The 10,496-nt window shown below is 40.7% G+C and overlaps 1 protein-coding gene and 1 long non-coding RNA gene across 2 annotated transcripts in view; one reads left to right on the forward strand and one right to left on the reverse strand.

Moving 5' to 3' along the window:
- kctd16b (potassium channel tetramerization domain containing 16b) overlaps positions 1-10,496 on the reverse strand; it is a 55,248-nt gene that overhangs the window by 22,944 nt on the left and 21,808 nt on the right. The window lies entirely within an intron of this gene.
- The window catches only part of LOC103394848 (uncharacterized), a 57,549-nt gene that overhangs the window by 18,998 nt on the left and 28,055 nt on the right, over positions 1-10,496 (forward strand). The window contains exon 2 of the long non-coding RNA XR_523205.3: positions 5,744-5,943. This is a non-coding gene — a long non-coding RNA (uncharacterized LOC103394848). The remainder of the gene's footprint in view (positions 1-5,743; positions 5,944-10,496) is intronic.

The raw sequence follows: 10,496 nt of genomic DNA on the forward strand, positions 1-10,496 counted from the left end.
CTCTAACTCACTCCTGCTCTCAACTGAAGAACACGTAGGACTATTTTCTTAGAGGACACCGTGTTCTCCTAAAAGCCACATGACAAAAAAAAAAAATCCCTCTAGTTTCCCATCCTGTTTTGCCCCAGGGTCCGTCAATCACTGGTTTTCAGTCATGCATTACAGTTCAGCTCTATCTTAAAAGAAACAGTGACAAAGACTGCTATGTGATGACAATTCACAAAAACAAGACACCGAATGTACGAACAGCAGAGAAAAACAAAACAATTTTCGCTCTAATTGAAAATATCAGCAGCAGCTCTAGTCAAAGGTCGGCTAACAGAGGTTTACTTTTATGCGTATTTTATATATAAAAAATAAATAAAAACAACGATTCCATCGAAAATCTGTTTCCACAAACGCTCACAGATGGATTGAAATTCATGCAATGATTTGCCGCGAATGCACACGACCACAGCAAATGACTTTGTGAACTGCAATGATGTAACATACGGTTCAGAGCCGACATGTGCTACGGCAGCGTCTGTTAGCAACAGCCTGTCTGGGAACAGCCGCAGAATGTGAATGACTGGATAATGATCTCGGAGATGGATTCGTTTAGCCTTCCGTCACCTTAATGAGTGACTTTAAGACATTCAGAGAACTGACCAAAGTCCCTGAAGAAATGGCAGCGAATGTTGCACAATTTCTCAAAATGACTTCCGGAGAGGTTTTTTAAAAATCCCCAACGGAGACTTTAAAGAGAGAGAGTTCAGCCTTTTATGTACTCTGACCTTACTGAGCAGCACAGTCGACGGAGTTAGTGCTAATGTGTCATTAGCCCCTGCTAACACTGTGCAATAAAACTGAACGTCAGGACTTTCACAAACGCTCATCTCGTCTGCGGCGAGATGTTCAGTTTGTAGAAGATAATGTCGCTCTGTCCGTCCCCGCAAGACAGAAGTTAGTCTGCGTAACTGAATTACGATGTTGTGTCGAGCTGTTAAACTGTGTAATTACTTCCTCTGCACAATTTAACGTCCACCGTGTGTGAATCACTGCCATTTAATGGACTGCAGATTGTGATAAATGTTGGTCATCGTCCTGTCAGAGGCCGCAGTAAACTCGAAGTAACCTAAGAGAACGCAGAGTTTGATGGAGCACGGCTTATCTGTTCTAAAAATGAAGACAAACTTCAAACTCTTCCTTCCATTCAAAGTCAAATCAATGGAATTTTAAATCATGTTTTACAATGTTTCTGAATGATATTCCCACACTATTATCTTAAGTTTTGCACAGATGGTTCTCTGTTTAGGTTTAGCACAGGCTTATAACTGCATCATTGTTATCACCCCACCATTGTACATCATACAATTGAGGATAAATTGACCCTCGCCTTGTTCAGTCGTTATGGTTATATTGGGACTATGTTGTTTTATTAGCAATACAATTTAATGTCAAGTTCAGGAGCTCCGTCTCCTATGACAGTCGTCCCTACACTGAAACTAACACATGGGCTTAGATCGTAGAGTGGATAGTTCTGTTGCCTTACTCTATGTAATGTCGAAGGTTCAAGGGCCATTGGAAAATAATGATTGTACGTTCTACCCAGGTGTTAGGGTTCTTCTAGATGCCCTGGGTTCCTCTCCCAGTCCAGGAACATGAAGTATTAGGTTCTTTGGACACTAAGTTTGAGTCTGGTTGTTTGTCTCTGTAAAGGACTGGGAAACAGTCCAAGGTTTACTACGTCCTTGTTTGCTGGGACGCTGGAGTGATGCTGCCCCGTGACCCTGAGGTGTCTTAGCAGAAGGAAGTGGCCTACTGCTCTTCATACTATCTGTATTTATAAAATATATACTATTTTGTGTGGGATTTTAATCGATTCACAATGACACAGTAGGTTAACATTAACTAATGCAGTTCAACAGAAACCGTTTGAACCCAGACCTATTTTATTGCACAGATAGATTAGAGCGTAAGCCGCTAGTAAGTAATCTAATCTGGAGGAAGGTAGAACGACCGCTTCGGAACTTTTCTCCTCTTCCCCCACAGCCTCAGCCCTGTTCTTTATATCTCTTCATTCCGTCCTCTGTGCACACCTTTCCATCTCTTCTAATCCAGTCCTCGTTCCCTCAGTGCTGAGATGGATTATTTATTCAGAGGGAACTCTATAAATCATGCCAACATGGTCGACATGAGGTGCCTTCTAAGAGATATATGAAACACGTGGGTAAACACCCCTCCCAGCTCCGATTCTGTGTCACCCCGTGACAGAATCACCGAACATGAAAGTTTAATGATGGACGGTGCAGGGCATAAATATATGTGTATAGTAATGAGTGCCAGGCATTTATGTATGTACAGATATTCACACGAGGCATAAATGTATGGAACAGTTTGAAATATTTACAGCTTCCTGTTTATATTTGGATGAGTAAAATTGTAAAAAAATAAGTCAGTGAACATAGAGGATTTAAGATTTTTTTTTCAAGTCACTAACAAGTTTGTGTTGACGTTTAAAAAATGATGTTGAAATGTCATTTTCAATGACGCGTTTTTGTGCAAAATCCACCAGATCTTTTTCACACTTCACATTTCTGATCAGTGAAATACACACAAACTCATTCACTCGCTAAAAAAAATAAAACACACCCGCACACAATGATCGATCTTTTATTGCATAATTGCAGTCGTTACTATCATCAGTCTTGTGCTCTGATTCACTTGGCCAGCACTCTGCCCATTGGTCTTGCCAACTTCCTCATTGTCCTGAAATAGCCCTGCGTTTTAAATTATGCATAGTGATAGAATTAGATGTATTGCAGCCAGACATTCCTCTCAGCATGATGTCACTGTGTTTTACAGAGTCGGGAGACGCAATTTTTATTTAACCTTAAAATTGTATGTTACCGCAAGTGATGTGCAGGGTATACTGGGGCCGTCAAAATGAAGTTAATAATTTAACACTTTATGGCACCAGTCCCATTCATTTTTCTTACGCATTCTAAAACGTAGTTGATTGATTGATTCTACCTCCTCACAGCGTGCGTTTTTGTGGAGGCTTCGACTTCGGCCCAGTCGACCTGCTTCTGTCAACGGTCTGGGCTGTGAGTTAGAACAGGGCTGACACGGTTGTCAAATGGACTGTTAGGGATGTAATGTAACTCAACTCCACGGAGCTAAATTTGGAGGAAATATTGTATTGAAAACAGGTGTTGATGACATTCATCTTCCTGCTGTTATTTATCTTGCTGTGCCATCAACCATTTATAAAAAATAAAAAAAAATCTGTCATTTTTAGCTCCTCTCTGATTAATCAGAATGAAAATGTTGTAGCTTATGCAACCACAAACAATCCCATAATCCTATAATAAGTTTAAAGCAATTTCCCCAAAGGCTAGACAAAACTATAGACTTGAAACTTGAAGTTACTGTAGAAATCTGAATCACAAACAAAGACAGTTGACACCACTCGGAAGAAATCTTAGGAGAATGTTCATTACAGCGTCTGTGAAACTCAAATTTTCTGTCATACTTCAAAAATCCTCTCTGATCATCTTTTCTATTCTAATGCTATTTATATCTTTTTGTATGAAATACAAATGGGAGGCTGTAATTGAGGCATTTTTTGGGGCAGCATCATCATTAATAACTGTAAAAGAACACGTTTGCTTGGCCTCTGCCGCTCCATGTGACTCGTTCGTATGTTTTTAGGCTGCCGTTGCTGCGGAGTGCCATTCAGCGAGCACTTATTAAGAAAGCAAATAATGTCAGGTTCACAGCAGTTGTTGGACAATTTCATTAAACATTTTAAATGTATTTTTGGCAACTTTTATGCCCCAGGCCAAAGACGGCCCACTGAACTGTCCAATTTGGCCCGTGGTTGGATTCCAAAAAATAAACATTAAATACTAGGGTTTTTTTAATTATTATTATTATTTCCATTGAGCAGTTTTGTGATTAAAAAAGCAGTTTTGTGATTTGAGCAAAAAGGGCAAAAAGTTTTCACTGCGTGGAGGTGTGTTGGAGAAGAGGAATACACACACCAGCTTCTTTGACAAAGTGTTATCTTCACCTGCAGATTTCTCCTTCTGCAGAAGAATAAAAGCAACGGCCATCTGCTTTGAGCAGAATGTTAGTCATGTGACCACCAGGCTGTCGACCCAATCAGAGTGATTATAGCATAATTGCGTCAATTTTTTTTTTGCATAATTACTATAATCTGCTTCAGTGCTCATATATATGTACTGTTGTGGCTCTGTATATAATTAGCACTGCTGTGCTTCATTTTCACTGTATATTTCTATGACACCTCCCCGGCCCCCTGGTGGCCTCAGTCCATTTCTGTGTTCCATCTTGTTTGTTTGCTTGATCAACATTCATTCCTACATAAAAGATCACATTAGCTGCAAATGTTTTTTTCACTTATCTTTATCACCACCTCCTCCCTCCCCTGAAGAGTGCAACTGTTTATCAAATTTAAACGAGAGGATGAATCACTACCATAAATCATCAAAAAAAAGAAAGAATGAAGCATTAAAAACAACTCAACAAAAATCTAATAAATATGCAAAACTACTGCTGGAGTTTGCAAAAATGAGAAAATGTAAAACTTGCAAGAAAATGTTTGTTATGAAATTTGGTCCAAACTTCAAACCAAAATTTTCACGATCTCAGCAGCTGAAGGACTCTCATGTGGCTTTAAGGTTTGGAATAATGCAGGATAGACTACGATTGTTTCCAAGGTCACAGTTTTGACCTCCGTCTTTGCCACTGGATTTGTCTCCATCTTATGATCCCTGTGGTGGTTTATTAAAAAAAGATCTTATATCTTATTTATAACATCTTTATTAGATTTATTTTACCTCGCTGGAGTCATATTTTTAGTTTGATTAATGTGAATGTGGTGTTATATTTTTTCTGCTGATTTAAACAGTAAATAGCTTTTTTTTCTAAAGAGACAATGCCACAATTTTAGTGATATTTTCACCACAAATACCATTGTTTACCAGGTGTCTTCCTTTTTTTTTTACAATTTTACAGACGAGACCAATGCCTGGAAGTTGCTCTTTCACACAATATTTAACAATATACCGTTGATGCAATTTGAAACGGCTATAGTTAAGTTATATAGTTACGTCACTCTACAGTCTGCACATACAGTAGCAGCCTCGTTAGACTCTGCTAAATCTGGGGAGGACTGCTTCAGTTGTTTGACTTGGAATCTAATGGTATTAAATCTTTCCGACTTCCTGGAACGTCTAATTAGCTTGTCGCTGCATTATTAAAGCGTGGCCTTGGATTCCAGTTGACATCTTTAAAATAATTCGTTTCACAGACACAAAAGCCAAAAGAAAATGTTAACACATGCTGAACAATGTCAACTTCAGCCTGCGTGCAAAAAAACTGAAAACCAGCAATGAGTCGGGCGCTGAAATACGACGTTAGCGTGCCGTCAGTCGTTGTGTGGTCGAGTGTCTACCTCACAGCAGAAGGCCATTTATCATACAGTACTCAAGGCCTCGATCAATGATGAGAACATTTAGGAAATGTAACGAGCTATTCCCCTAACTGGGCCACGACGTGAACATTGATTCTTGGGAGACAGCTAGTGCTGCTTATAATGATGTTTACACTGCGGTAAAGAACTACAGCGACTGTGTGTGTGAGTGTGTGACCATCGACTGGATAAGACTGAGTAAACCTGCCACTGTGACACCGTCTCCACTGAGTCGACTGCTCTCTCTCTCTCTTCCCCCCACAGAGAGCCCGGCTCTGAGCTCGTCTTTGGCTGAGCACACCTGGGGTACGGGCGCACCTGCAGCCTCCGCTGCCAGGACGACATCCTCCTTGACCTCAATATGCTGTCCTGAAGAAGCCTTCAGTGAACCGGGAGAATCTAGGATACAGTGATAATGATAAGTGTTCAGGTGTCACACCTGCAGCTTTTCTGACGGTGACTCGGTAAGTCAGACGAAAAAAATCACTGTTTTTCTGTCTTTTTCACTTTTTGCTCTTTTACAGCTCCGTGTCAGTTTGTATGTTGTTTTCCTCCTTGTTTTTTTTTTCCCCCTTCGTTCCGTGATTATTTAGCTCATTTGTAGCTGTTGCCTTTCCTTTTGTTTTGTTTCCTTTTGAATGCAAATGAATTACTACAGAGCGAGGCGGAATCATTTTGGTTATTTTTGTACGTACTTGACCTACTTTATTTAATGTTTTTCCAGCATCGGGAATAATTGAATTTTCTGCGCACAACAACACACCTTTCAGACAGCTGCCACCAAAAACTATATATATATATATATCGGTGTTTCTAATTAAAACAGAAAGCTCTTTATAATTGACTCGAGTGTTACACTGAAATGACAAACCTAACTAGACCGTACTCTAGGTATTATAATGCATATTCACACACAGTACAACTTTACAGTTAGTATTTAAAGAAGCTTAGATACTTCGTACCGTGTTCACACGGACATAAACGGGCAGCTGTTGTGAGACTTTTAAAAATACCCATCACCACCTCAGGTTCTTGCCCTGTGTTGTTCCAAAATGCCAACTCACCTCCGGTGCTTCAGCTCTGCAGCTCCCCACAGATGAAAGGGAGCTGCTGACTGCTCCGGCTTGCATTAGCATTCCGACACCTACCTTCTGCTGAATCTGCTGTCAAAACAGCCACCTCTAACTTCCACGGAAGAAAATACTTTGGGGCACTTCGACCACACATCAATGGCGTCTCTTTATCAATAGCCCGAACGATCTCGGTGCATGTCGACAAGCACGTGCAGCAGGAGACGAGGCGAGTCGTAAAATAGTCGCAGGAAATGAGTTTGTGTCGAACTGACATAGTAAAGACGGACAGGAGGATTTCTGCATCTCCTGATCTGCTGCATATGACAGTAGGAGTAAGGAGAATGATTTTTTTTTCCTGGTAATATTTTTAAAATGACTTGACTGTAACATTGATAAGAGTCGGGGACTTGGAGACTCAGAAAACCTGAGCAAGCAAGCCACAGGAAAACTGTGCAAGATGTACAAGGAGTTGTTTTAAGGTATCACACATGCTGTGCTGCTGCTGCATAAGGGCCAGAATCCAGGCTGTAATGTGCTACTGTAAGACATGACCAAGAATAGAAAAGTGTTGGCTGTGGTGGACTACAGTCCTTTTGATATCTGCAGCGGCCTGTCCATTCTTCCTAGAGTTTCCTTTCTAGAAATCCTCAGGCGTTGAACGAAAAGGACAAAAAAAAAAAAAAGCTTCAGAAATCCAGCCATTACTTTGTCATCAGTCTGATCCCTGTTGAAATAAAGCCTCTACTCTTGAAGCTTATGTTGTGATTTATGTAAGCTCAAATTTGTCTCCTTCCTCCTCCTGCGTATCCAGTTTACTGTATGCTCACGGTGACTAAGGAGTAAAGGTGCGGTGAAATCCGAGGGGGGAGAAGAAGGGGAGCTGAGGGCTTAATGTCATTCACAGTCTGGCCAGTGTTTGCCCAGAGGGGAGGTCAAAAGGTCTGGGGATAACAAATCCATCACTTTACTGCCTGGGTAACAGGGCAAAGAGCTGGAGGGCAACAGAGGTATGTAGGAGGGCTTCATGTGTGGAGGTACACAGATGTAACAGACAGAGATGAAATGTTCTTCATGTGTGTGTGTGTGTGTGTGTGTGTGTGTGTGTGTGTGTGTGTGATGTCTAATCAGACTAGGCTCAGTGGAAAAGGGCAGATTTTATCAATCTGAGAACATCAAACACTCGCCGGGCCCATGCACCAACCCTTCAGATGTTGGGATGTGATGCAACCGATGATGGTGGGGCCGTAACTCTGTTAATGCAGACATCACACACCGTCATATTGGCTCTGAATATTCAACTTGGTTTTTTTTTGTTGTTTTTTTTAAAATGTGTGTCCTACATTCCTCACAGAACTGGCTTTTATCGATTAAAGCTGTTTATCACAGCAGTTTTTTTTTTTTTTAAATACTGATACTGATTACCTCAAACAGCGCTATATAATTCAATACATAAACATTTAAGTAATATTTCACTTTACATATGTGAGATGACTTGTCAAAGGATACATCCAAAATAAATACTATAAATATTTTATGGTATTTTTCCTGAGACTGAGAACTGTAGCCACTTACGAGGAGTAAATCAGATCATCAGCATACAGTTACACTGTAACTGTACATGTGGCGCTCTGACCTCGCTGTGAGGCAGCTTCTAATGGTGATCAAAGATACACTGATTATCTTTACTAATAGGACACGTCTTCTGCCTCTGGGCATGTGCTTCTATAATTCTTTCTTCTGTCTACGTTAGCAGATAAATCTTGGCCAATGTCAAATCATGTGTCAATCATAAAATATGAATGATCATAAACATCCTTAAACCTTCATCCTATCAGTATTTCACAGCAGATTATTTACCTGTCAGAATAAAGTTTAACTTGATGCTTCGTAATACTTTATTATACATTACTATATAAATGTATTTTGATTTATTTATTATTTTATTGTACTGTATTCAATCTTCTCCATCTGTCAGCTCTTATCCTCAAAAAGTAGTTTTGGGACTGGGCCCAGTTGTAGCCAATACCCAGCATGCAGTTCTTTAAAAACTGGCAAGAAAGGGAGGAAGCATCCTTTGGGGAGCTACCAAAATATCCTGGACCCAAACCTTACAGGAAGTCAGCTCTTTTAAATTTCGTAGCAAACATAGGTCTTGTTCCAAGAAGATTTATCACTGACATTTGGACGTTGGTCCATGCTGTTCCTTCCGTACTGACCAAAATGTATTAAACGGTTCCAGGGATTTTGCTTTGTTTGTACTTGTTCTTCATTACAAAATTCCGATCTAGTTGTTGGTCACACCAACATTGGATGAACTCAACGCTAATCCTGAACTGCACAACATCCAGAGCGAACTTCCTGAATGGCTGACAGACCACAGCCCTTGCTTTAAAATGACCATGTGTGTCACGCTCGTCTCATTCATTTACATTGGCTCATATTGCTAAGTCTCCTTGTAATGTTCAGCTCTAGATGTGAATACGACAGCTGTGCTGGCTTATTGTAAGCACTCTAACATTTCACAAACCAGACAGTTAAACCCACTTGATACAGAGTGGCCTGAGATAAACTCGGTTAGATTTTGGCAGGTATAAATAAGGCCAGTGTGACTTCACTTGACCTTGTGTGATATCTCTATGGAGAATAGCAATGCTACGTTCTGGAGAAACCTACTTTGGTGCATTTCATTCGTAGAGAAACCCTCTATTCCTGCAGGAAAATACCCCTGGACACAGTCAAGTCCAGCATCAAATAAACACTCAGACACTTTTGGCTGCAAAACAACTTGAATCTGATATCTGATGGGACAGAAGTGCTGACTACTTCGAATCCCCGCGAAGTTTAGCCAGACGCCGTAATTGCTAATCATTCAAGCTTGAGACACGCCTAACAAGCCATGCCAGGCACCTTGCCTTGAGTACATGCCATTCTCTATGGCTCTCTGGCTTTAGTGAAAGTGATAGCCCGGCCCCTGAGACCAGAATAATGCACAGCTTGCTGCAGATTCTAATGGGCTAATGGGCTGAGTGTGGAAAACCATGGAGAACATCCAGAACTGGACTGATGAGGATGAAGATGAATCCACTGCAGCTGGAGGAAGAGAGCACTGGAATGAGAAACAATGTAGGCTAAATTTAGTAAGTAATGGTGGATATGATGCAGTATTAAAGGTAACAACCTAGTACTGGGATATTAAGAGTGATGGGGGGCAAAGTGCAGTAGAAGGACACAGTGGATGGGAGTGAAATGTGATGTTATTTGTTAGAGAGAAACTGTTAAAGCGCTAAAAGGTGGAGCGGAAAGGCAATTTGGAGCCGTGATCAGATTTCTATTCAGTGTACAAGAATTAGACTTTGGCCGCAACGCATTCTTGTCTAGACCCACTCAGCCACCGCCCTCAACGCAAGTAGAGTGGAATCTGTGTCAAGCAGACAACACAACGGCCTGAAACACCATCCAAGACCAGACATGTGAGCGTTAGCGAGTGTGCAAGAGCGTGAAAGAGAGCTGTTTACTGCTTCGAGTGTGTGTGTGCGTGGAGACAGAAAACCTTTTTATTTGTATGTGTGTGTGTGTGCTGTGAAATGAGAGTGCTGCTGGGAGATTAGGGGATTATTTAAATGAGTTTAGTGTATTTGTAATGCTTTTGCTGAAAAGGAGATAAGGTCCTAGTTGTGAAGTGCTTTGTTTTAAAATGGGTAAAAAAAAGAGGAAAGATACAGCTGAAGTAACAGGGATTTCAATATATTCATCTCATAGTTTTAATGTTACAAAAGGCATGGGTTGACTTTTTTGTTAAAGTCCAATGTGAGTATCAATTGAAGCATTATACCTTCTGTGACGATCTTAACAAAGAAAAGTGCTGCTTTGAAACTCGTTTCACCCACGATTCACACTGAAGTCAGAGAAATGACTTCAATAAGTAATCGCATGTTTTTAGTCCC

The sequence above is a fragment of the Cynoglossus semilaevis genome, chromosome 19 (genome assembly GCF_000523025.1).
Source record: "Cynoglossus semilaevis isolate Cse_v1.0 chromosome 19, Cse_v1.0, whole genome shotgun sequence".
Taxonomy (NCBI): domain Eukaryota; kingdom Metazoa; phylum Chordata; class Actinopteri; order Pleuronectiformes; family Cynoglossidae; genus Cynoglossus; species Cynoglossus semilaevis.